The sequence below is a fragment of the Oncorhynchus tshawytscha genome, unplaced genomic scaffold (assembly GCF_018296145.1).
Source record: "Oncorhynchus tshawytscha isolate Ot180627B unplaced genomic scaffold, Otsh_v2.0 Un_scaffold_7219_pilon_pilon, whole genome shotgun sequence".
Classification (NCBI taxonomy): domain Eukaryota; kingdom Metazoa; phylum Chordata; class Actinopteri; order Salmoniformes; family Salmonidae; genus Oncorhynchus; species Oncorhynchus tshawytscha.
Genome location: NW_024609719.1, coordinates 151,618 through 178,990, shown reverse-complemented (window position 1 = coordinate 178,990; position 27,373 = coordinate 151,618). Strand labels below are relative to the sequence as shown.

General features: G+C 49.6%; 1 protein-coding gene across 1 annotated transcript in view; it reads left to right on the top strand.

Moving 5' to 3' along the window:
* mettl14 (methyltransferase 14, N6-adenosine-methyltransferase subun) overlaps positions 1-27,373 on the top strand; it is a 62,120-nt gene that overhangs the window by 14,675 nt on the left and 20,072 nt on the right. The gene's annotated exons all lie outside the window — the stretch shown is intronic.

Here is a 27,373-nt window from a genome sequence, read left to right as displayed (position 1 = left end):
CCTCTAGGAACACTGTCTAATGGGTATTAAAGGAACAGTCCTCCCCCTCTAGGAACACTGTCTAATGGGTATTAAAGGAACAGTCCTCCCCCTAGGAACACTGTCTAATGGGTATTAAAGGAACAGTCCTCTCTAGGAACACTGTCTAATGGGTATTAAAGGAACAGTCCCCCCTCTAGGAACACTGTCTAATGGGTATTAAAGGAACAGTCCCCCCCCTCTAGGAACACTGTCTAATGGGTATTAAAGGAACAGTCCTCCCCCCTCTAGGAACACTGTCTAATGGGTATTAAAGGAACAGTCCTCTCCCCCCCCCCCCTCTAGGAACACTGTCTAATGGGTATTAAAGGAACAGTCCTCTCCCCCCCTCTAGGAACACTGTCTAATGGGTATTAAAGGAACAGTCCTCTCCCCCTCTAGGAACACTGTCTAATGGGTATTAAAGGAACAGTCCTCCCCCCCTCTAGGAACACTGTCTAATGGGTATTAAAGGAACAGTCCTCTCCCCCCCCTCTAGGAACACTGTCTAATGGGTATTAAAGGAACAGTCCTCTCCCCCTCTCCCCCCCCCTAGGAACACTGTCTAATGGGTATTAAAGGAACAGTCCTCTCCCCCACTGTCTAATGGGTATTAAAGGAACAGTCCTCCCCCTAGGAACACTGTCTAATGGGTATTAAAGGAACAGTCCTCTCCCTCCCCCCCTCTAGGAACACTGTCTAATGGGTATTAAAGGAACAGTCCTCCCCCCCTCTAGGAACACTGTCTAATGGGTATTAAAGGAACAGTCCTCCCCCCTAGGAACACTGTCTAATGGGTATTAAAGGAACAGTCCTCCCCCCTCTAGGAACACTGTCTAATGGGTATTAAAGGAACAGTCCTCCCCCCCCCTCTAGGAACACTGTCTAATGGGTATTAAAGGAACAGTCCTCTCCCCCCCCCTCTAGGAACACTGTCTAATGGGTATTAAAGGAACAGTCCCCCCCCCTCTAGGAACACTGTCTAATGGGTATTAAAGGAACAGTCCTCTCCCTCCCCCTCTAGGAACACTGTCTAATGGGTATTAAAGGAACAGTCCTCTCCCCCTCTAGGAACACTGTCTAATGGGTATTAAAGGAACAGTCCTCTCCCCCCCACTCTAGGAACACTGTCTAATGGGTATTAAAGGAACAGTCCTCTCCCCCCCCTCTAGGAACACTGTCTAATGGGTATTAAAGGAACAGTCCTCTCCCCCCCCCTCTAGGAACACTGTCTAATGGGTATTAAAGGAACAGTCCTCCCCCCTCCCCCCCTCTAGGAACACTGTCTAATGGGTATTAAAGGAACAGTCCTCTCCCCCCCCCTCTAGGAACACTGTCTAATGGGTATTAAAGGAACAGTCCCCCCCCTCTAGGAACACTGTCTAATGGGTATTAAAGGAACAGTCCTCTCCCCCCCCCCCTCTAGGAACACTGTCTAATGGGTATTAAAGGAACAGTCCTCTCCCCCTCTCTCCCCCCTCTAGGAACACTGTCTAATGGGTATTAAAGGAACAGTCCTCTCCCTAGGAACACTGTCTAATGGGTATTAAAGGAACAGTCCTCTCCCCCTCTCTCCTCCCCCCCCCTCTAGGAACACTGTCTAATGGGTATTAAAGGAACAGTCCTCTCCCCTCTAGGAACACTGTCTAATGGGTATTAAAGGAACAGTCCTCCCTCCCCTCTAGGAACACTGTCTAATGGGTATTAAAGGAACAGTCCTCTCCCCCAGTCCTCCCCCTCTAGGAACACTGTCTAATGGGTATTAAAGGAACAGTCCTCTCCCCCCTCTAGGAACACTGTCTAATGGGTATTAAAGGAACAGTCCTCTCCCCCCTCTAGGAACACTGTCTAATGGGTATTAAAGGAACAGTCCTCTCCCCCCCTCTAGGAACACTGTCTAATGGGTATTAAAGGAACAGTCCTCTCCCCCCTCTAGGAACACTGTCTAATGGGTATTAAAGGAACAGTCCTCTCCCCCCCTCTAGGAACACTGTCTAATGGGTATTAAAGGAACAGTCCTCTCCCCCTCTAGGAACACTGTCTAATGGGTATTAAAGGAACAGTCCTCTCCCCCCTCTAGGAACACTGTCTAATGGGTATTAAAGGAACAGTCCTCCCCCCCCCCCCCCTCTAGGAACACTGTCTAATGGGTATTAAAGGAACAGTCCTCTCCCCCCTCTAGGAACACTGTCTAATGGGTATTAAAGGAACAGTCCTCCCCCCCCCTCTAGGAACACTGTCTAATGGGTATTAAAGGAACAGTCCTCTCCCCCCCCCTCTAGGAACACTGTCTAATGGGTATTAAAGGAACAGTCCTCTCCCCCCTCTCCTCTCCCCCTCTAGGAACACTGTCTAATGGGTATTAAAGGAACAGTCCTCTCCTCTCCCCCCCCTCTAGGAACACTGTCTAATGGGTATTAAAGGAACAGTCCTCTCCCCCCCCTCTAGGAACACTGTCTAATGGGTATTAAAGGAACAGTCCTCTCCCCCTCTAGGAACACTGTCTAATGGGTATTAAAGGAACAGTCCTCTCCCCCCCCCCTCTAGGAACACTGTCTAATGGGTATTAAAGGAACAGTCCTCTCCCCCCTCTCTAGGAACACTGTCTAATGGGTATTAAAGGAACAGTCCTCCCCCCCCTCTAGGAACACTGTCTAATGGGTATTAAAGGAACAGTCCTCTCCCCCCTCTAGGAACACTGTCTAATGGGTATTAAAGGAACAGTCCTCCCCCCTCTAGGAACACTGTCTAATGGGTATTAAAGGAACAGTCCTCTCCCCCCCCCTCTAGGAACACTGTCTAATGGGTATTAAAGGAACAGTCCCCCCCCTCTAGGAACACTGTCTAATGGGTATTAAAGGAACAGTCCTCTCCTGTCTAATGGGTATTAAAGGAACAGTCTCCCCCCCTCTAGGAACACTGTCTAATGGGTATTAAAGGAACAGTCCTCTCCCCCCCCCCCTCTAGGAACACTGTCTAATGGGTATTAAAGGGAACAGTCCTCCCCCCCTCTAGGAACACTGTCTAATGGGTATTAAAGGAACAGTCCTCTCCCCCCCCCTCTAGGAACACTGTCTAATGGGTATTAAAGGAACAGTCCTCTCCCCTCTAGGAACACTGTCTAATGGGTATTAAAGGAACAGTCCTCCCCCCCTCCCCCTCTAGGAACACTGTCTAATGGGTATTAAAGGAACAGTCCTCTCCCTCCCCCTCTAGGAACACTGTCTAATGGGTATTAAAGGAACAGTCCTCTCCCCCAGTCCCCCCTCTAGGAACACTGTCTAATGGGTATTAAAGGAACAGTCCTCTCCCCCCCCTAGGAACACTGTCTAATGGGTATTAAAGGAACAGTCCTCCCCTCCCCCCCTCTAGGAACACTGTCTAATGGGTATTAAAGGAACAGTCCTCTCCCCCCCCTAGGAACACTGTCTAATGGGTATTAAAGGAACAGTCCTCTCCCCCCTCCCCCCTCTAGGAACACTGTCTAATGGGTATTAAAGGAACAGTCCTCTCCCCCCCCTCTAGGAACACTGTCTAATGGGTATTAAAGGAACAGTCCTCTCCCCCCTCTAGGAACACTGTCTAATGGGTATTAAAGGAACAGTCCTCTCCTCTCCCCCCCTCTAGGAACACTGTCTAATGGGTATTAAAGGAACAGTCCTCCCCCCTCTAGGAACACTGTCTAATGGGTATTAAAGGAACAGTCCTCCCCCTCTAGGAACACTGTCTAATGGGTATTAAAGGAACAGTCCTCTCCCCTCTAGGAACACTGTCTAATGGGTATTAAAGGAACAGTCCTCCCCCCCTCTAGGAACACTGTCTAATGGGTATTAAAGGAACAGTCCTCTCCCCCTCTAGGAACACTGTCTAATGGGTATTAAAGGAACAGTCCTCTCCCCCTCCCCCCTCTAGGAACACTGTCTAATGGGTATTAAAGGAACAGTCCTCTCCCCTCCCCCCCCTCTAGGAACACTGTCTAATGGGTATTAAAGGAACAGTCCTCTCCCAGTCCTCCCCAGTCCTCTAGGAACACTGTCTAATGGGTATTAAAGGAACAGTCCTCTCCCCCTCTAGGAACACTGTCTAATGGGTATTAAAGGAACAGTCCTCTCCCCCCTCTCTCTCCCCCTCTAGGAACACTGTCTAATGGGTATTAAAGGAACAGTCCTCTCCCCCCCCCTCTAGGAACACTGTCTAATGGGTATTAAAGGAACAGTCCTCTCCCCCTCTCCCCCCCTAGGAACACTGTCTAATGGGTATTAAAGGAACAGTCCTCTCCCCTCTAGGAACACTGTCTAATGGGTATTAAAGGAACAGTCCTCTCCCCCCCCCTCTAGGAACACTGTCTAATGGGTATTAAAGGAACAGTCCTCTCCCCCTCTCTAGGAACACTGTCTAATGGGTATTAAAGGAACAGTCCTCCCCCCCCCCCCCTCTAGGAACACTGTCTAATGGGTATTAAAGGAACAGTCCTCTCCCCCCTCTAGGAACACTGTCTAATGGGTATTAAAGGAACAGTCCTCCCCCTAGGAACACTGTCTAATCTAGGAACAGTCTGTCTAGGAACACTGTCTAATGGGTATTAAAGGAACAGTCCTCTCCCCCCCCCTCTAGGAACACTGTCTAATGGGTATTAAAGGAACAGTCCTCTTTAGGAACACTGTCTAATGGGTATTAAAGGAACCCCCCCTAGGAACACTGTCTAATGGGTATTAAAGGAACAGTCCTCTCCCCCCCCCTCTAGGAACACTGTCTAATGGGTATTAAAGGAACAGTCCTCCCCTCCACTGTCTAATGGGTATAGGAACACTGTCTGTCTAATGGGTATTAAAGGAACAGTCCTCTCCCCCTCTAGGAACACTGTCTAATGGGTATTAAAGGAACAGTCCTCTCCCCCCTCTAGGAACACTGTCTAATGGGTATTAAAGGAACAGTCCTCTCCCCCTAGGAACACTGTCTAATGGGTATTAAAGGAACAGTCCTCTCCCCCCTCCTCTCCCCCCTCTAGGAACACTGTCTAATGGGTATTAAAGGAACAGTCCTCCCCCCTCTAGGAACACTGTCTAATGGGTATTAAAGGAACAGTCCTCTCCCCCCCCCTCTAGGAACACTGTCTAATGGGTATTAAAGGAACAGTCCTCCCCCTCTAGGAACACTGTCTAATGGGTATTAAAGGAACAGTCCTCTCCCCCCTCTAGGAACACTGTCTAATGGGTATTAAAGGAACAGTCCTCTCCCCCCTCTCCCTGGGTATTAAAGGAACAGTCCCCCTAGGAACACTGTCTAATGGGTATTAAAGGAACAGTCCTCTCCTCTCCCCCTCTAGGAACACTGTCTAATGGGTATTAAAGGAACAGTCCTCTCCCCCTCTAGGAACACTGTCTAATGGGTATTAAAGGAACAGTCCTCTCCCCCCCCCTCTAGGAACACTGTCTAATGGGTATTAAAGGAACAGTCCTCTCCCCCCTCTAGGAACACTGTCTAATGGGTATTAAAGGAACAGTCCTCTCCCCCTCTAGGAACACTGTCTAATGGGTATTAAAGGAACAGTCCTCTCCCCCCCCTCTAGGAACACTGTCTAATGGGTATTAAAGGAACAGTCCTCTCCCCCCCCCCTCTAGGAACACTGTCTAATGGGTATTAAAGGAACAGTCCTCCCCCCCCCTCTAGGAACACTGTCTAATGGGTATTAAAGGAACAGTCCTCTCCTCCCCCCCCTAGGAACACTGTCTAATGGGTATTAAAGGAACAGTCCCCCCCCCCCCTCTAGGAACACTGTCTAATGGGTATTAAAGGAACAGTCCTCTCCCCAGGAACCCCCCCCCCTCTAGGAACACTGTCTAATGGGTATTAAAGGAACAGTCCTCTCCCCCCCTCTCTCTAGGAACACTGTCTAATGGGTATTAAAGGAACAGTCCTCCCCCCCCCCCTCTAGGAACACTGTCTAATGGGTATTAAAGGAACAGTCCTCTCCCCCTCTAGGAACACTGTCTAATGGGTATTAAAGGAACAGTCCTCTCCCCCAGTCCTCTCCCCCTCTAGGAACACTGTCTAATGGGTATTAAAGGAACAGTCCTCTCCCCCCCCTCTAGGAACACTGTCTAATGGGTATTAAAGGAACAGTCCTCTCCCCCTAGGAACACTGTCTAATGGGTATTAAAGGAACAGTCCTCTCCCCCCCCTCTAGGAACACTGTCTAATGGGTATTAAAGGAACAGTCCTCTCCCCCTCTAGGAACACTGTCTAATGGGTATTAAAGGAACAGTCCTCTCCCCCCTCTAGGAACACTGTCTAATGGGTATTAAAGGAACAGTCCTCTCCCCTCTAGGAACACTGTCTAATGGGTATTAAAGGAACAGTCCTCTCCCCCCCCCTCTAGGAACACTGTCTAATGGGTATTAAAGGAACAGTCCTCCCCCCTCTAGGAACACTGTCTAATGGGTATTAAAGGAACAGTCCTCTCCCCCCTCTAGGAACACTGTCTAATGGGTATTAAAGGAACAGTCCTCTCCCCCTAGGAACACTGTCTAATGGGTATTAAAGGAACAGTCCTCTCCCCCTCTAGGAACACTGTCTAATGGGTATTAAAGGAACAGTCCTCTCCCCCCCCCTCTAGGAACACTGTCTAATGGGTATTAAAGGAACAGTCCTCCCCCCCCTCTAGGAACACTGTCTAATGGGTATTAAAGGAACAGTCCTCCCCCCCCTAGGAACCCCCCCAACAGTCTAGGAACACTGTCTAATGGGTATTAAAGGAACAGTCCTCCCCCCTCTAGGAACACTGTCTAATGGGTATTAAAGGAACAGTCCTCTCCCCCTCTAGGAACACTGTCTAATGGGTATTAAAGGAACAGTCCTCTCCCCCCCCCTCTAGGAACACTGTCTAATGGGTATTAAAGGAACAGTCCCCCCCCCCCCCCTCTAGGAACACTGTCTAATGGGTATTAAAGGAACAGTCCTCTCCCCCTCTAGGAACACTGTCTAATGGGTATTAAAGGAACAGTCCTCTCCCCCCCTCTCTAATGGGTATTAAAGGAACAGTCCCCTCTAGGAACACTGTCTAATGGGTATTAAAGGAACAGTCCTCTCCCCCCCTCTAGGAACACTGTCTAATGGGTATTAAAGGAACAGTCCTCCCCCCCTCTAGGAACACTGTCTAATGGGTATTAAAGGAACAGTCCTCTCCCCCCCCCTAGGAACACTGTCTAATGGGTATTAAAGGAACAGTCCTCTCCCCCCCCCTCTGTCTAATGGGTATTAAAGGAACAGTCCCCCTCTAGGAACACTGTCTAATGGGTATTAAAGGAACAGTCCTCCCCCCCCCCTCTAGGAACACTGTCTAATGGGTATTAAAGGAACAGTCCTCTCCCCCTCTAGGAACACTGTCTAATGGGTATTAAAGGAACAGTCCTCCCCCCCCCCCCTCTAGGAACACTGTCTAATGGGTATTAAAGGAACAGTCCTCTCCCCCCCCCCTCTAGGAACACTGTCTAATGGGTATTAAAGGAACAGTCCTCTCCCCCTCTCTAGGAACACTGTCTAATGGGTATTAAAGGAACAGTCCTCTCCCCCCCTCTAGGAACACTGTCTAATGGGTATTAAAGGAACAGTCCTCTCCCCTCCCCCCCTAGGAACACTGTCTAATGGGTATTAAAGGAACAGTCCTCTCCCCCCCCCTCTAGGAACACTGTCTAATGGGTATTAAAGGAACAGTCCTCCTCCCCTAGGAACACCCCCCCTCTAGGAACACTGTCTAATGGGTATTAAAGGAACAGTCCTCTCCCCCCTCTAGGAACACTGTCTAATGGGTATTAAAGGAACAGTCCTCTCCCCCCCCTCTAGGAACACTGTCTAATGGGTATTAAAGGAACAGTCCTCTCCCCCCCTCTAGGAACACTGTCTAATGGGTATTAAAGGAACAGTCCTCCCCCCTCTAGGAACACTGTCTAATGGGTATTAAAGGAACAGTCCTCCCCCCCCCCTCTAGGAACACTGTCTAATGGGTATTAAAGGAACAGTCCTCTCCTCCCCCCCCCTCTAGGAACACTGTCTAATGGGTATTAAAGGAACAGTCCCCCCCCCTAGGAACACTGTCTAATGGGTATTAAAGGAACAGTCCTCCCCCCTCTAGGAACACTGTCTAATGGGTATTAAAGGAACAGTCCTCTCCCCCTCTAGGAACACTGTCCCCTCTAGGAACACTGTCTAATGGGTATTAAAGGAACAGTCCCCCTCTAGGAACACTGTCTAATGGGTATTAAAGGAACAGTCCCCCCCTCTAGGAACACTGTCTAATGGGTATTAAAGGAACAGTCCTCCCCCCCTCTAGGAACACTGTCTAATGGGTATTAAAGGAACAGTCCTCTCCACTGTCCCCAGTCCTCCTCTAGGAACACTGTCTAATGGGTATTAAAGGAACAGTCCCCCCCCCTCTAGGAACACTGTCTAATGGGTATTAAAGGAACAGTCCTCCCCCTCCCCCCTCTAGGAACACTGTCTAATGGGTATTAAAGGAACAGTCCTCCCCCCCCCTCTAGGAACACTGTCTAATGGGTATTAAAGGAACAGTCCTCTCCCCCCCTCTAGGAACACTGTCTAATGGGTATTAAAGGAACAGTCCTCTCCCCCCCTCTAGGAACACTGTCTAATGGGTATTAAAGGAACAGTCCTCTCCCCCCCTCTAGGAACACTGTCTAATGGGTATTAAAGGAACAGTCCTCTCCCCCTCTAGGAACACTGTCTAATGGGTATTAAAGGAACAGTCCTCTCCCCCCTCTAGGAACACTGTCTAATGGGTATTAAAGGAACAGTCCTCTCCCCCCCCTCTAGGAACACTGTCTAATGGGTATTAAAGGAACAGTCCTCTCCCCCCCCTAGGAACACTGTCTAATGGGTATTAAAGGAACAGTCCTCCCCCCCTCTAGGAACACTGTCTAATGGGTATTAAAGGAACAGTCCTCCCCCCCTCTAGGAACACTGTCTAATGGGTATTAAAGGAACAGTCCTCCCCCCTCTAGGAACACTGTCTAATGGGTATTAAAGGAACAGTCTGTCTAGGAACACTGTCTAATGGGTATTAAAGGAACAGTCCTCCCCCCCCTCTAGGAACACTGTCTAATGGGTATTAAAGGAACAGTCCTCTCCCCCTCTAGGAACACTGTCTAATGGGTATTAAAGGAACAGTCCTCTCCCACTGTCTAATGGGTATTAAAGGAACAGTCCTCCCCCTCTAGGAACACTGTCTAATGGGTATTAAAGGAACAGTCCTCCCCCCTAATGGGTATTAAAGGAACAGTCCTCCCCTCTAGGAACACTGTCTAATGGGTATTAAAGGAACAGTCCTCTCCCCTAATGGGTATTAAAGGAACAGTCCTAGGAACACTGTCTAATGGGTATTAAAGGAACAGTCCTCCCCCCCTCTAGGAACACTGTCTAATGGGTATTAAAGGAACAGTCCTCCCCCCTCTAGGAACACTGTCTAATGGGTATTAAAGGAACAGTCCTCCCCCCTCTGTCTAATGGGTATTAAAGGAACAGTCCTCTCTAGGAACACTGTCTAATGGGTATTAAAGGAACAGTCCTCTCCCCCTCTAGGAACACTGTCTAATGGGTATTAAAGGAACAGTCCCCCTCCCCCCTCTAGGAACACTGTCTAATGGGTATTAAAGGAACAGTCCTCCCCTCTCCCCCCTCTAGGAACACTGTCTAATGGGTATTAAAGGAACAGTCCTCTCCCCTGTCTAATGGGTATTAAAGGAACAGTCCTCTCCCCCCCCCCTCTAGGAACACTCTAATGGGTATTAAAGGAACAGTCCTCTCCCCCCCCCCTCTAGGAACACTGTCTAATGGGTATTAAAGGAACAGTCCTCTCCCCCCTCTAGGAACACTGTCTAATGGGTATTAAAGGAACAGTCCTCTCCCCCTCTAGGAACACTGTCTAATGGGTATTAAAGGAACAGTCCTCCCCCCCCCAGTCCTCCCCCCTCTAGGAACACTGTCTAATGGGTATTAAAGGAACAGTCCTCCCCCCCCCCTCTAGGAACACTGTCTAATGGGTATTAAAGGAACAGTCCTCCCTCCTCTAATGGGTATTAAAGGAACAGTCCCCCCCTCTAGGAACACTGTCTAATGGGTATTAAAGGAACAGTCCTCCCCCCCCCCCCTCTAGGAACACTGTCTAATGGGTATTAAAGGAACAGTCCTCCCCCTCCCCCCCCTAGGAACACTGTCTAATGGGTATTAAAGGAACAGTCCTCCCCCCCTCTAGGAACACTGTCTAATGGGTATTAAGGAACAGTCCTCTCCCCCCCCCCCCTCTAGGAACACTGTCTAATGGGTATTAAAGGAACAGTCCTCCCCCCCCCTCTAGGAACACTGTCTAATGGGTATTAAAGGAACAGTCCTCTCTCTAGGAACACTGTCTAATGGGTATTAAAGGAACAGTCCTCTCCCCCTCTAGGAACACTGTCTAATGGGTATTAAAGGAACAGTCCTCTCCCCCCCCTAGGAACACTGTCTAATGGGTATTAAAGGAACAGTCCTCCCCCCCCCCTCTAGGAACACTGTCTAATGGGTATTAAAGGAACAGTCCTCTCCCCTCCCCCCCCCTCTAGGAACACTGTCTAATGGGTATTAAAGGAACAGTCCTCTCCCCCCCTCTAGGAACACTGTCTAATGGGTATTAAAGGAACAGTCCTCCCCCCCTCTAGGAACACTGTCTAATGGGTATTAAAGGAACAGTCCTCTCCCCCTCTAGGAACACTGTCTAATGGGTATTAAAGGAACAGTCCTCCCCCTCTAGGAACACTGTCTAATGGGTATTAAAGAACAGTCCTCTCCCCCCCCTCTAGGAACACTGTCTAATGGGTATTAAAGGAACAGTCCTCTCCCCCCTCTAGGAACACTGTCTAATGGGTATTAAAGGAACAGTCCTCTCCTCTCCCCCCTCTAGGAACACTGTCTAATGGGTATTAAAGGAACAGTCCCCCCCCCTCTAGGAACACTGTCTAATGGGTATTAAAGGAACAGTCCCCCCCTCTCTAGGAACACTGTCTAATGGGTATTAAAGGAACAGTCCTCTCCCCCCAGTCTCCCCCCCTCTAGGAACACTGTCTAATGGGTATTAAAGGAACAGTCCTCCCCCCCTAGGAACACTGTCTAATGGGTATTAAAGGAACAGTCCTCCCCCCCCCTCTAGGAACACTGTCTAATGGGTATTAAAGGAACAGTCCTCCCCCCTCTAGGAACACTGTCTAATGGGTATTAAAGGAACAGTCCTCTCCTCCCCCCCCCCCCTCTAGGAACACTGTCTAATGGGTATTAAAGGAACAGTCCCCCCCCCCCTCTAGGAACACTGTCTAATGGGTATTAAAGGAACAGTCCTCCCCCCTCCCCCTCTCTAGGAACACTGTCTAATGGGTATTAAAGGAACAGTCCTCCCCCCCCCCTCTAGGAACACTGTCTAATGGGTATTAAAGGAACAGTCCTCTCCCCCCTCTAGGAACACTGTCTAATGGGTATTAAAGGAACAGTCCTCTCCCCCCCCTAGGAACACTGTCTAATGGGTATTAAAGGAACAGTCCTCTCCCCCTCTAGGAACACTGTCTAATGGGTATTAAAGGAACAGTCCTCTCCCCCCCCCCCCTCTAGGAACACTGGGTATTAAAGGAACAGTCTAATGGGTATATAAAGGAACAGTCCTCTCCCCTCTAGGAACACTGTCTAATGGGTATTAAAGGAACAGTCCTCTCCCCCTCTAGGAACACTGTCTAATGGGTATTAAAGGAACAGTCCTCTCCCCCTCTAGGAACACTGTCTAATGGGTATTAAAGGAACAGTCCTCCCCCCCCTCTAGGAACACTGTCTAATGGGTATTAAAGGAACAGTCCTCTCCCCCAGTCCCCTCTAGGAACACTGTCTAATGGGTATTAAAGGAACAGTCCTCCCCCCCCCTCTAGGAACACTGTCTAATGGGTATTAAAGGAACAGTCCTCCCCCTCTAGGAACACTGTCTAATGGGTATTAAAGGAACAGTCCTCTCCCCCCCTCTAGGAACACTGTCTAATGGGTATTAAAGGAACAGTCCTCTCCCCCTCTCTAGGAACACTGTCTAATGGGTATTAAAGGAACAGTCCTCTCCCCCTCTAGGAACACTGTCTAATGGGTATTAAAGGAACAGTCCTCTCCCCCCCCCTCTAGGAACACTGTCTAATGGGTATTAAAGGAACAGTCCTCTCCCCCCCCTCTAGGAACACTGTCTAATGGGTATTAAAGGAACAGTCCTCCCCCCCTCTAGGAACACTGTCTAATGGGTATTAAAGGAACAGTCCTCTCCTCCCCCCCCCCCTCTAGGAACACTGTCTAATGGGTATTAAAGGAACAGTCCTCTCCCCCCCTCTAGGAACACTGTCTAATGGGTATTAAAGGAACAGTCCTCCCCCCTCTAGGAACACTGTCTAATGGGTATTAAAGGAACAGTCCTCTCCCCCCTCTAGGAACACTGTCTAATGGGTATTAAAGGAACAGTCCTCCCCCCCCCCCTCTAGGAACACTGTCTAATGGGTATTAAAGGAACAGTCCTCCCCCCCCCTCTAGGAACACTGTCTAATGGGTATTAAAGGAACAGTCCTCTCCCCCCCTAGGAACACTGTCTAATGGGTATTAAAGGAACAGTCCTCTCCCCCTCTCTAGGAACACTGTCTAATGGGTATTAAAGGAACAGTCCTCCCCCCCTCTAGGAACACTGTCTAATGGGTATTAAAGGAACAGTCCTCTCCCCCCCCCCTCTAGGAACACTGTCTAATGGGTATTAAAGGAACAGTCTCCCCCCCTCTAGGAACACTGTCTAATGGGTATTAAAGGAACAGTCCTCTCCCCCTCTAGGAACACTGTCTAATGGGTATTAAAGGAACAGTCCTCTCCCCCCCCTAGGAACACTGTCTAATGGGTATTAAAGGAACAGTCCTCTCCCCCTCTCTAGGAACACTGTCTAATGGGTATTAAAGGAACAGTCCTCTCCCCTCTAGGAACACTCTAGGAACACTGTCTAATGGGTATTAAAGGAACAGTCCTCCCCCCTAGGAACACTGTCCCTGGGTATTAAAGGAACAGTCCCTCTAGGAACACTGTCTAATGGGTATTAAAGGAACAGTCCTCTCCCCCCCCCTCTAGGAACACTGTCTAATGGGTATTAAAGGAACAGTCCTCCCCCTCCCCCCCTAGGAACACTGTCTAATGGGTATTAAAGGAACAGTCCTCCCCCCCCCTCTAGGAACACTGTCTAATGGGTATTAAAGGAACAGTCCTCTCCCCACCCTCCCCCCCCTCTAGGAACACTGTCTAATGGGTATTAAAGGAACAGTCCTCTCCCCCTCTAGGAACACTGTCTAATGGGTATTAAAGGAACAGTCCTCTCCCCCCCCTCTAGGAACACTGTCTAATGGGTATTAAAGGAACAGTCCTCTCCCCCCCTCTAGGAACACTGTCTAATGGGTATTAAAGGAACAGTCCTCTCCCCCCCCCCTCTAGGAACACTGTCTAATGGGTATTAAAGGAACAGTCCTCTCCCCCCCCCCCCCTCTAGGAACACTGTCTAATGGGTATTAAAGGAACAGTCCTCTCCCCCCCCCTAGGAACACTGTCTAATGGGTATTAAAGGAACAGTCCCCCCCCAGTCTAGGAACACTGTCTAATGGGTATTAAAGGAACAGTCCTCTCCCCCCTCTAGGAACACTGTCTAATGGGTATTAAAGGAACAGTCCTCTCCCCCCCCTCTAGGAACACTGTCTAATGGGTATTAAAGGAACAGTCCTCTCCCCCCTCTAGGAACACTGTCTAATGGGTATTAAAGGAACAGTCCTCTCCCCCTCTAGGAACACTGTCTAATGGGTATTAAAGGAACAGTCCCCCCCTCTAGGAACACTGTCTAATGGGTATTAAAGGAACAGTCCTCTCCCCCTCTAGGAACACTGTCTAATGGGTATTAAAGGAACAGTCCCCCCCCCCTCTAGGAACACTGTCTAATGGGTATTAAAGGAACAGTCCTCTCCCCCTAGGAACACTGTCTAATGGGTATTAAAGGAACAGTCCTCCCCCCCCCCCCCCCTCTAGGAACACTGTCTAATGGGTATTAAAGGAACAGTCCTCTCCCCCCCCCCCCTCTAGGAACACTGTCTAATGGGTATTAAAGGAACAGTCCTCCCCCCCCCCCCCCTCTAGGAACACTGTCTAATGGGTATTAAAGGAACAGTCCTCCCCCCCTCTAGGAACACTGTCTAATGGGTATTAAAGGAACAGTCCTCCCCTCTAGGAACACTGTCTAATGGGTATTAAAGGAACAGTCCTCTAGGAACACTGTCTAATGGGTATTAAAGGAACAGTCCTCTCCCCCTCTAGGAACACTGTCTAATGGGTATTAAAGGAACAGTCCTCTCCCCCCCCCCCTCTAGGAACACTGTCTAATGGGTATTAAAGGAACAGTCCTCTCCTCCCTGTCTAATGGGTATTAAAGGAACAGTCCTCTAGGAACACTGTCTAATGGGTATTAAAGGAACAGTCCTCTCCTGTCCCCCCCTCTAGGAACACTGTCTAATGGGTATTAAAGGAACAGTCCTCTCCCCCCTCTAGGAACACTGTCTAATGGGTATTAAAGGAACAGTCCTCCCCCCCCCCTCTAGGAACACTGTCTAATGGGTATTAAAGGAACAGTCCTCTCCCCCCCTCTAGGAACACTGTCTAATGGGTATTAAAGGAACAGTCCTCCCCCCTCTAGGAACACTGTCTAATGGGTATTAAAGGAACAGTCCTCTCCCCACTGTCTCCCCCCTCTAGGAACACTGTCTAATGGGTATTAAAGGAACAGTCCTCTCCTCTAGGAACACTGTCTAATGGGTATTAAAGGAACAGTCCTCCCCCCCCTCTAGGAACACTGTCTAATGGGTATTAAAGGAACAGTCCTCTCCCCCCCCCTCTAGGAACACTGTCTAATGGGTATTAAAGGAACAGTCCTCCCCCCCCCTCTCTAGGAACACTGTCTAATGGGTATTAAAGGAACAGTCCTCTCCCCCCCCCTCTAGGAACACTGTCTAATGGGTATTAAAGGAACAGTCCTCTCCCCCTCTAGGAACACTGTCTAATGGGTATTAAAGGAACAGTCCTCCCCCCTCTAGGAACACTGTCTAATGGGTATTAAAGGAACAGTCCTCTCTAGGAACACTGTCTAATCCCAGTCCTCCCCCTAGGAACACTGTCTAATGGGTATTAAAGGAACAGTCCTCTCCCCCCTCTAGGAACACTGTCTAATGGGTATTAAAGGAACAGTCCTCCCCCCCCTAGGAACACTGTCTAATGGGTATTAAAGGAACAGTCCTCCCCCCTCTAGGAACACTGTCTAATGGGTATTAAAGGAACAGTCCTCTCCCCCCCCCCTAGGAACACTGTCTAATGGGTATTAAAGGAACAGTCCTCTCCCCCTCTAGGAACACTGTCTAATGGGTATTAAAGGAACAGTCCTCCCCCCCTCCCTCTAGGAACACTGTCTAATGGGTATTAAAGGAACAGTCCCCCCCCCCCCCTCTAGGAACACTGTCTAATGGGTATTAAAGGAACAGTCCTCTCCCCCCCCTCTAGGAACACTGTCTAATGGGTATTAAAGGAACAGTCCTCCCTCTAGGAACCCCTAATGGGTATTAAAGGAACAGTCCTCTAGGAACACTGTCTAATGGGTATTAAAGGAACAGTCCTCTCCCCCCTCTAGGAACACTGTCTAATGGGTATTAAAGGAACAGTCCTCTCCCCCCCCCCCTCTAGGAACACTGTCTAATGGGTATTAAAGGAACAGTCCTCTCCCCCACTGTCTCTAGGAACACTGTCTAATGGGTATTAAAGGAACAGTCCTCTCCCCCTCTAGGAACACTGTCTAATGGGTATTAAAGGAACAGTCCTCTCCCCCCCCCCCCTCTAGGAACACTGTCTAATGGGTATTAAAGGAACAGTCCTCCCCCCTAGGAACACTGTCTAATGGGTATTAAAGGAACAGTCCTCCCCCTAGGAACACTGTCTAATCAGTCCCCCCCCTCTAGGAACACTGTCTAATGGGTATTAAAGGAACAGTCCTCTCCCCCTCCCCCTCTAGGAACACTGTCTAATGGGTATTAAAGGAACAGTCCTCTCCCCCTCTAGGAACACTGTCTAATGGGTATTAAAGGAACAGTCCTCTCCCCCTCTAGGAACACTGTCTAATGGGTATTAAAGGAACAGTCCTCTCCCCCCCCTCTAGGAACACTGTCTAATGGGTATTAAAGGAACAGTCCTCCCCCCCCCCTCTAGGAACACTGTCTAATGGGTATTAAAGGAACAGTCCTCTCCCCCCCCCTCTAGGAACACTGTCTAATGGGTATTAAAGGAACAGTCCTCCTCCCCCTCTAGGAACACTGTCTAATGGGTATTAAAGGAACAGTCCTCCCCCCCTAGGAACACTGTCTAATGGGTATTAAAGGAACAGTCCTCCCCCCTCTAGGAACACTGTCTAATGGGTATTAAAGGAACAGTCCTCCCCCCCCCCCTCTAGGAACACTGTCTAATGGGTATTAAAGGAACAGTCCTCTCCCCCCCCCCTCTAGGAACACTGTCTAATGGGTATTAAAGGAACAGTCCTCCCCCCCCCCCCCCTCTAGGAACACTGTCTAATGGGTATTAAAGGAACAGTCCTCTCCCCCCTCTAGGAACACTGTCTAATGGGTATTAAAGGAACAGTCCTCCCCCTCTAGGAACACTGTCTAATGGGTATTAAAGGAACAGTCCTCCCCCCCCTCTAGGAACACTGTCTAATGGGTATTAAAGGAACAGTCCTCCCCCCCCCTCTAGGAACACTGTCTAATGGGTATTAAAGGAACAGTCCTCTCCCCCCTCTAGGAACACTGTCTAATGGGTATTAAAGGAACAGTCCTCCCCCTCTAGGAACACTGTCTAATGGGTATTAAAGGAACAGTCCTCCCCCCCCTCTAGGAACACTGTCTAATGGGTATTAAAGGAACAGTCCTCTCCCCCCTCTAGGAACACTGTCTAATGGGTATTAAAGGAACAGTCCTCTCCCCCCCCCCCCCTCTAGGAACACTGTCTAATGGGTATTAAAGGAACAGTCCTCTCCCCCCCCTCTAGGAACACTGTCTAATGGGTATTAAAGGAACAGTCCTCTCCCCCCCCCCCCCCCCCTCTAGGAACACTGTCTAATGGGTATTAAAGGAACAGTCCTCCCCCCCTCTCTAGGAACACTGTCTAATGGGTATTAAAGGAACAGTCCTCTCCCCCCCCCCCTCTAGGAACACTGTCTAATGGGTATTAAAGGAACAGTCCTCCCCCCCCCCTCTAGGAACACTGTCTAATGGGTATTAAAGGAACAGTCCTCTCCCCCCCTCTAGGAACACTGTCTAATGGGTATTAAAGGAACAGTCCCCCCTCTAGGAACACTGTCTAATGGGTATTAAAGGAACAGTCCTCCCCCCCCCCCCCCCTCTAGGAACACTGTCTAATGGGTATTAAAGGAACAGTCCTCCCCCCCCCCCTCTAGGAACACTGTCTAATGGGTATTAAAGGAACAGTCCTCCCCCCTCTAGGAACACTGTCTAATGGGTATTAAAGGAACAGTCCTCCCCCCCCCCCTCTAGGAACACTGTCTAATGGGTATTAAAGGAACAGTCCTCTCCCCCTCTAGGAACACTGTCTAATGGGTATTAAAGGAACAGTCCTCCCCCCCCCCCCCCTCTAGGAACACTGTCTAATGGGTATTAAAGGAACAGTCCCCCCCCTCTAGGAACACTGTCTAATGGGTATTAAAGGAACAGTCCTCTCCCCCCCTAGGAACACTGTCTAATGGGTATTAAAGGAACAGTCCTCCCCCCCTCTCTAGGAACACTGTCTAATGGGTATTAAAGGAACAGTCCTCTCCCCCCCTCCCCCCCCCCTAGGAACACTGTCTAATGGGTATTAAAGGAACAGTCCTCTCCCCCCCCCTCTAGGAACACTGTCTAATGGGTATTAAAGGAACAGTCCTCTCCCCCCCTCTAGGAACACTGTCTAATGGGTATTAAAGGAACAGTCCTCTCCCCCTCTAGGAACACTGTCTAATGGGTATTAAAGGAACAGTCCTCTCCCCCTCCCCCCCCCTCTAGGAACACTGTCTAATGGGTATTAAAGGAACAGTCCTCTCCCCCCCCAGTCCCCCCCTAGGAACACTGTCTAATGGGTATTAAAGGAACAGTCCTCTCCCCCCCCTCTAGGAACACTGTCTAATGGGTATTAAAGGAACAGTCCTCTCCCCTCTAGGAACACTGTCTAATGGGTATTAAAGGAACAGTCCTCTCCCCCCTCTAGGAACACTGTCTAATGGGTATTAAAGGAACAGTCCTCTCCCCCTCTAGGAACACTGTCTAATGGGTATTAAAGGAACAGTCCTCTCCCCCCCCTCTAGGAACACTGTCTAATGGGTATTAAAGGAACAGTCCCCCCCCCTCTAGGAACACTGTCTAATGGGTATTAAAGGAACAGTCCTCTCCCCCCCCCCCCCCCCCTCTAGGAACACTGTCTAATGGGTATTAAAGGAACAGTCCTCTCCCCCCCTCTCCACTGTCTAATGGGTATTAAAGGAACAGTCCCCCCCCTCTAGGAACACTGTCTAATGGGTATTAAAGGAACAGTCCTCCCCCCCCTCTAGGAACACTGTCTAATGGGTATTAAAGGAACAGTCCTCTCCCCCCTCTAGGAACACTGTCTAATGGGTATTAAAGGAACAGTCCTCCCCCCCACTGTCCAGTCCCCCTCTAGGAACACTGTCTAATGGGTATTAAAGGAACAGTCCTCTCCCCCCCCCCTCTAGGAACACTGTCTAATGGGTATTAAAGGAACAGTCCCCCCCCTCTAGGAACACTGTCTAATGGGTATTAAAGGAACAGTCCTCTCCCCCTCTAGGAACACTGTCTAATGGGTATTAAAGGAACAGTCCTCTCCCCCTGTGTCTAATGGGTATTAATTAAAGGAACCCCCCCCTCTAGGAACACTGTCTAATGGGTATTAAAGGAACAGTCCTCTCCCCCTCTCCCCCCCCCTCTAGGAACACTGTCTAATGGGTATTAAAGGAACAGTCCTCTCCCCCCCCTCTAGGAACACTGTCTAATGGGTATTAAAGGAACAGTCCTCCCCCCCCCTCTAGGAACACTGTCTAATGGGTATTAAAGGAACAGTCCTCTCCCCTCTAGGAACACTGTCTAATGGGTATTAAAGGAACAGTCCTCTCCCCCTCTAGGAACACTGTCTAATGGGTATTAAAGGAACAGTCCTCTCCCCTCCCCCCCCTCTAGGAACACTGTCTAATGGGTATTAAAGGAACAGTCCTCCCCCCTCTAGGAACACTGTCTAATGGGTATTAAAGGAACAGTCCTCTCCCCCCTCTCCCCCCCCCTCTAGGAACACTGTCTAATGGGTATTAAAGGAACAGTCCTCTCCCCCCCTCCCCCCCTGTCTAGGAACACTGTCTAATGGGTATTAAAGGAACAGTCCTCCCCCCTCCCCCTCTAGGAACACTGTCTAATGGGTATTAAAGGAACAGTCCTCCCCCCCCTCTAGGAACACTGTCTAATGGGTATTAAAGGAACAGTCCTCTCCCCCTCTAGGAACACTGTCTAATGGGTATTAAAGGAACAGTCCTCTCCCCCCCCCCCCTCTAGGAACACTGTCTAATGGGTATTAAAGGAACAGTCCCCCTCTAGGAACACTCTCCCCCCCTCTAGGAACACTGTCTAATGGGTATTAAAGGAACAGTCCTCTCCCCTCTCTAGGAACACTGTCTAATGGGTATTAAAGGAACAGTCCTCCCCCCCCCCCTCTAGGAACACTGTCTAATGGGTATTAAAGGAACAGTCCTCTCCCCCCCCCCTCTAGGAACACTGTCTAATGGGTATTAAAGGAACAGTCCTCTCCCCCCCACTCTAATGGGTATTAAAGGAACAGTCCCCCCCTCTAGGAACACTGTCTAATGGGTATTAAAGGAACAGTCCTCCCCCCCTCTAGGAACACTGTCTAATGGGTATTAAAGGAACAGTCCTCTCCCCCTCTAGGAACACTGTCTAATGGGTATTAAAGGAACAGTCCTCCCCCTCTAGGAACACTGTCTAATGGGTATTAAAGGAACAGTCCTCTCCCCCCCCTCTAGGAACACTGTCTAATGGGTATTAAAGGAACAGTCCTCTCCCCACTGTCTAATGGGTATTAAAGGAACAGTCCCCCCTAGGAACACTGTCTAATGGGTATTAAAGGAACAGTCCTCTCCTCCCCCCCCTCTAGGAACACTGTCTAATGGGTATTAAAGGAACAGTCCTCCCCCCCCTCTAGGAACACTGTCTAATGGGTATTAAAGGAACAGTCCTCTCCCCCCCCCCCTCTAGGAACACTGTCTAATGGGTATTAAAGGAACAGTCCTCTCCCCCCCCCCCCTCTAGAACACTGTCTAATGGGTATTAAAGGAACAGTCCTCCCCCCCTCTAGGAACACTGTCTAATGGGTATTAAAGGAACAGTCTCTCCTCTCCCCCCCCTCTAGGAACACTGTCTAATGGGTATTAAAGGAACAGTCCCCCCCCCCCCTCTAGGAACACTGTCTAATGGGTATTAAAGGAACAGTCCTCTCCACTGTCTAATGGGTATTAAAGGAACAGTCTCCCCCCCCTCTAGGAACACTGTCTAATGGGTATTAAAGGAACAGTCCTCTCCCCCTCTCTCTCTCCCCCTCTAGGAACACTGTCTAATGGGTATTAAAGGAACAGTCCTCTCCCCCCCCCCTCTAGGAACACTGTCTAATGGGTATTAAAGGAACAGTCCTCCCCCCTCTAGGAACACTGTCTAATGGGTATTAAAGGAACAGTCCTCTCCCCCCCTCTAGGAACACTGTCTAATGGGTATTAAAGGAACAGTCCTCTCCCCCCCCCCCCTCTAGGAACACTGTCTAATGGGTATTAAAGGAACAGTCCTCTCCCCCCTCTCTCTAGGAACACTGTCTAATGGGTATTAAAGGAACAGTCCTCTCCCCCCCCCCTCTAGGAACACTGTCTAATGGGTATTAAAGGAACAGTCCTCCCCCCCCTCTAGGAACACTGTCTAATGGGTATTAAAGGAACAGTCCTCCCCCCCCTCTAGGAACACTGTCTAATGGGTATTAAAGGAACAGTCCTCTCCCCCCCCCTCTAGGAACACTGTCTAATGGGTATTAAAGGAACAGTCCTCCCCCCCTCTAGGAACACTGTCTAATGGGTATTAAAGGAACAGTCCTCCCCCCCTCTAGGAACACTGTCTAATGGGTATTAAAGGAACAGTCCTCTCCCCTCCCTCTAGGAACACTGTCTAATGGGTATTAAAGGAACAGTCCTCCCCCCCCCCCTCTAGGAACACTGTCTAATGGGTATTAAAGGAACAGTCCTCTCCCCTCCCCCTCTAGGAACACTGTCTAATGGGTATTAAAGGAACAGTCCTCCCCCCCTCTAGGAACACTGTCTAATGGGTATTAAAGGAACAGTCCTCCCCCCCCCCTCTAGGAACACTGTCTAATGGGTATTAAAGGAACAGTCCTCTCCCCCCCTCTAGGAACACTGTCTAATGGGTATTAAAGGAACAGTCCTCCCCCCCTCTAGGAACACTGTCTAATGGGTATTAAAGGAACAGTCCTCTCCCCCTCTAGGAACACTGTCTAATGGGTATTAAAGGAACAGTCCTCCCCCCCCCTCTAGGAACACTGTCTAATGGGTATTAAAGGAACAGTCCTCTCCCCCCCCCTCTAGGAACACTGTCTAATGGGTATTAAAGGAACAGTCCTCTCCCCCTCTAGGAACACTGTCTAATGGGTATTAAAGGAACAGTCCTCTCCCCCCCCCCCCCCTCTAGGAACACTGTCTAATGGGTATTAAAGGAACAGTCCTCTCCCCCCCTCTAGGAACACTGTCTAATGGGTATTAAAGGAACAGTCCTCTCCCCCTCTAGGAACACTGTCTAATGGGTATTAAAGGAACAGTCCTCTCCCCCCTCTCCCCCCCCTCTAGGAACACTGTCTAATGGGTATTAAAGGAACAGTCCTCTCCCCCCCCCTCTAGGAACACTGTCTAATGGGTATTAAAGGAACAGTCCTCCCCCCCTCTAGGAACACTGTCTAATGGGTATTAAAGGAACAGTCCTCCCCCCCCTCTAGGAACACTGTCTAATGGGTATTAAAGGAACAGTCCTCTCCCCCTCTCCCCCCCCTCTAGGAACACTGTCTAATGGGTATTAAAGGAACAGTCCTCTCCCCCCTCTAGGAACACTGTCTAATGGGTATTAAAGGAACAGTCCTCTCCCCCCCCTCTAGGAACACTGTCTAATGGGTATTAAAGGAACAGTCCTCTCCCCCCTCTAGGAACACTGTCTAATGGGTATTAAAGGAACAGTCCTCCCCCCCCCCTCTAGGAACACTGTCTAATGGGTATTAAAGGAACAGTCCTCTCCCCTGTCTAATGGGTATTAAAGGAACCCCCTCTAGGAACACTGTCTAATGGGTATTAAAGGAACAGTCCTCACTGTCCCCAGTCCCCCTAGGAACACTGTCTAATGGGTATTAAAGGAACAGTCCTCTCCCCCCCCCCCCTCTAGGAACACTGTCTAATGGGTATTAAAGGAACAGTCCTCTCCCCCCCCTCTAGGAACACTGTCTAATGGGTATTAAAGGAACAGTCCTCCCCCCCCCCCTCTAGGAACACTGTCTAATGGGTATTAAAGGAACAGTCCTCCCCCCTCCCTCCCCCCCTCTAGGAACACTGTCTAATGGGTATTAAAGGAACAGTCCCCCCCCTAGGAACACTGTCTAATGGGTATTAAAGGAACAGTCCTCCCCCCTCTCCCTCTAGGAACACTGTCTAATGGGTATTAAAGGAACAGTCCTCTCCCTAGGAACACTGTCTAATGGGTATTAAAGGAACAGTCCTCCCCCCTCTAGGAACACTGTCTAATGGGTATTAAAGGAACAGTCCTCTCCCCCCCCCCCCTCTAGGAACACTGTCTAATGGGTATTAAAGGAACAGTCCTCCCCCCCCCTAGGAACACTGTCTAATGGGTATTAAAGGAACAGTCCTCCCCCCCTCTAGGAACACTGTCTAATGGGTATTAAAGGAACAGTCCTCTCCCCCCCCCTCTAGGAACACTGTCTAATGGGTATTAAAGGAACAGTCCTCCCCCCCCTCTAGGAACACTGTCTAATGGGTATTAAAGGAACAGTCCTCCCCCCTCCCCCCCCTAGGAACACTGTCTAATGGGTATTAAAGGAACAGTCCTCCCCCCCCCTCTAGGAACACTGTCTAATGGGTATTAAAGGAACAGTCCTCCCCCCCCCCCTCTAGGAACACTGTCTAATGGGTATTAAAGGAACAGTCCTCTCCCCCCCCCCCCTCTAGGAACACTGTCTAATGGGTATTAAAGGAACAGTCCTCTCCCCCTCTAGGAACACTGTCTAATGGGTATTAAAGGAACAGTCCTCCCCCCCCCCTCTAGGAACACTGTCTAATGGGTATTAAAGGAACAGTCCTCCCCCTCTAGGAACACTGTCTAATGGGTATTAAAGGAACAGTCCTCCCCTCCCCCTCTAGGAACACTGTCTAATGGGTATTAAAGGAACAGTCCTCTCCCCCCCTCTAGGAACACTGTCTAATGGGTATTAAAGGAACAGTCCTCTCCCCCCCCCCCTCTAGGAACACTGTCTAATGGGTATTAAAGGAACAGTCCTCCCCCCCCCCTCTAGGAACACTGTCTAATGGGTATTAAAGGAACAGTCCTCTCCCCCTCTAGGAACACTGTCTAATGGGTATTAAAGGAACAGTCCTCCCCCCTCTAGGAACACTGTCTAATGGGTATTAAAGGAACAGTCCTCTCCCCCTCTAGGAACACTGTCTAATGGGTATTAAAGGAACAGTCCTCCCCCACCCCCCCCCCCTCTAGGAACACTGTCTAATGGGTATTAAAGGAACAGTCCTCTCCCCCTCTAGGAACACTGTCTAATGGGTATTAAAGGAACAGTCCTCTCCCCCCCCTCTAGGAACACTGTCTAATGGGTATTAAAGGAACAGTCCTCCCCCCCCCTCTAGGAACACTGTCTAATGGGTATTAAAGGAACAGTCCTCTCCCCCTCCCCCCTCTAGGAACACTGTCTAATGGGTATTAAAGGAACAGTCCTCCCCCTCTAGGAACACTGTCTAATGGGTATTAAAGGAACAGTCCTCCCCCCCCTCTAGGAACACTGTCTAATGGGTATTAAAGGAACAGTCCTCTCCCCCTCTAGGAACACTGTCTAATGGGTATTAAAGGAACAGTCCTCTCCCCTAGGAACACTGTCTAATGGGTATTAAAGGAACAGTCCTCTCCCCCTCCCCCTCTCTAGGAACACTGTCTAATGGGTATTAAAGGAACAGTCCTCTCCCCCTCTAGGAACACTGTCTAATGGGTATTAAAGGAACAGTCCTCTCCTCCCCCCCCTCTAGGAACACTGTCTAATGGGTATTAAAGGAACAGTCCTCCCCCTCCCCCCTCTAGGAACACTGTCTAATGGGTATTAAAGGAACAGTCCTCTCCCCCCCCTCTAGGAACACTGTCTAATGGGTATTAAAGGAACAGTCCTCTCCCCCCCCCTCTAGGAACACTGTCTAATGGGTATTAAAGGAACAGTCCTCCCCCCCCTCTAGGAACACTGTCTAATGGGTATTAAAGGAACAGTCCTCTCCCCCCCTCTAGGAACACTGTCTAATGGGTATTAAAGGAACAGTCCTCTCCCCTCTAGGAACACTGTCTAATGGGTATTAAAGGAACAGTCCTCTCCCCCCCTCTAGGAACACTGTCTAATGGGTATTAAAGGAACAGTCCTCTCCCCCCCCTCTAGGAACACTGTCTAATGGGTATTAAAGGAACAGTCCTCCCCCTCTAGGAACACTGTCTAATGGGTATTAAAGGAACAGTCCTCTCCCCCCTCTAGGAACACTGTCTAATGGGTATTAAAGGAACAGTCCTCTCCCCCCCCCCTCTAGGAACACTGTCTAATGGGTATTAAAGGAACAGTCCTCTCACTGTCTCTATTAAAGGAACAGTCCCCCTCTAGGAACACTGTCTAATGGGTATTAAAGGAACAGTTCTTCCCCTCTAGGAACCTGTCTAATGGGTATTAAAGGAACAGTCCCTCTAGGAACACTGTCTAATGGGTATTAAAGGAACAGTCCTCTCCCCCCCCCCTCTAGGAACACTGTCTAATGGGTATTAAAGGAACAGTCCTCTCCCCCTCTAGGAACACTGTCTAATGGGTATTAAAGGAACAGTCCTCTCCCCCTCTAGGAACACTGTCTAATGGGTATTAAAGGAACAGTCCTCTCCCCCCCCTCTCTAGGAACACTGTCTAATGGGTATTAAAGGAACAGTCCTCTCCCCCCCTCTAGGAACACTGTCTAATGGGTATTAAAGGAACAGTCCTCTCCCCCCTCTCCCCCCCCTCTAGGAACACTGTCTAATGGGTATTAAAGGAACAGTCCTCTCCCCCCCTCTAGGAACACTGTCTAATGGGTATTAAAGGAACAGTCCTCTCCCCCCTCTAGGAACACTGTCTAATGGGTATTAAAGGAACAGTCCTCTCCCCCCCCCTCTAGGAACACTGTCTAATGGGTATTAAAGGAACAGTCCTCTCCCCTAGGAACCCCCCCCCTCTAGGAACACTGTCTAATGGGTATTAAAGGAACAGTCCTCCCCCCCTCTAGGAACACTGTCTAATGGGTATTAAAGGAACAGTCCTCCCCCCCCCCTCTAGGAACACTGTCTAATGGGTATTAAAGGAACAGTCCTCCCCCCCCCCCCCCCCTCTAGGAACACTGTCTAATGGGTATTAAAGGAACAGTCCTCTCCCCCCCCCCTCTAGGAACACTGTCTAATGGGTATTAAAGGAACAGTCCTCCCCCCCCCCTCTAGGAACACTGTCTAATGGGTATTAAAGGAACAGTCCTCTCCCCTCCCCCCTCTAGGAACACTGTCTAATGGGTATTAAAGGAACAGTCCTCTCCCCCCCCTCTAGGAACACTGTCTAATGGGTATTAAAGGAACAGTCCTCCCCCCCCCTCTAGGAACACTGTCTAATGGGTATTAAAGGAACAGTCCTCCCCCTGTCTAATGGGTATTAAAGGAACAGTCTAGGAACACTGTCTAATGGGTATTAAAGGAACAGTCCTCTCCTCCCCCCTCTAGGAACACTGTCTAATGGGTATTAAAGGAACAGTCCCCCCCCCCTCTAGGAACACTGTCTAATGGGTATTAAAGGAACAGTCCTCTCCCCTCTAGGAACACTGTCTAATGGGTATTAAAGGAACAGTCCTCTCCCCCCCCCCTCTAGGAACACTGTCTAATGGGTATTAAAGGAACAGTCCTCTCCCCCCCCCCCCTCTAGGAACACTGTCTAATGGGTATTAAAGGAACAGTCCTCTCCCCCCCCCCCTAGGAACACTGTCTAATGGGTATTAAAGGAACAGTCCTCCCCCCTAGGAACACTGTCTAATGGGTATTAAAGGAACAGTCCTCTCCCCCTCTAGGAACACTGTCTAATGGGTATTAAAGGAACAGTCCTCTCCCCCTCTAGGAACACTGTCTAATGGGTATTAAAGGAACAGTCCTCCCCCCTCTAGGAACACTGTCTAATGGGTATTAAAGGAACAGTCCTCTCCCCCCCCTCTAGGAACACTGTCTAATGGGTATTAAAGGAACAGTCCTCTCCCCCTCTAGGAACACTGTCTAATGGGTATTAAAGGAACCCCCCCTAGGAACACTGTCTAATGGGTATTAAAGGAACAGTCCTCTCCCCCCTAGGAACACTGTCTAATGGGTATTAAAGGAACAGTCCTCTCCCCCCTCCCCCTCTAGGAACACTGTCTAATGGGTATTAAAGGAACAGTCCTCCCACTGTCTAATGGGTATTAAAGGAACAGTCCTCTAGGAACACTGTCTAATGGGTATTAAAGGAACAGTCCTCCCCCCCTCTAGGAACACTGTCTAATGGGTATTAAAGGAACAGTCCTCTCCCCCCCCCTCTAGGAACACTGTCTAATGGGTATTAAAGGAACAGTCCTCCCCCTCTAGGAACACTGTCTAATGGGTATTAAAGGAACAGTCCTCCCCCCTCTCCTCTCCCCCTCTAGGAACACTGTCTAATGGGTATTAAAGGAACAGTCCTCTCCCCCTCTCCTCTCCCCCCTCTAGGAACACTGTCTAATGGGTATTAAAGGAACAGTCCCCCCCCCCTCTCCTCTAGGAACACTGTCTAATGGGTATTA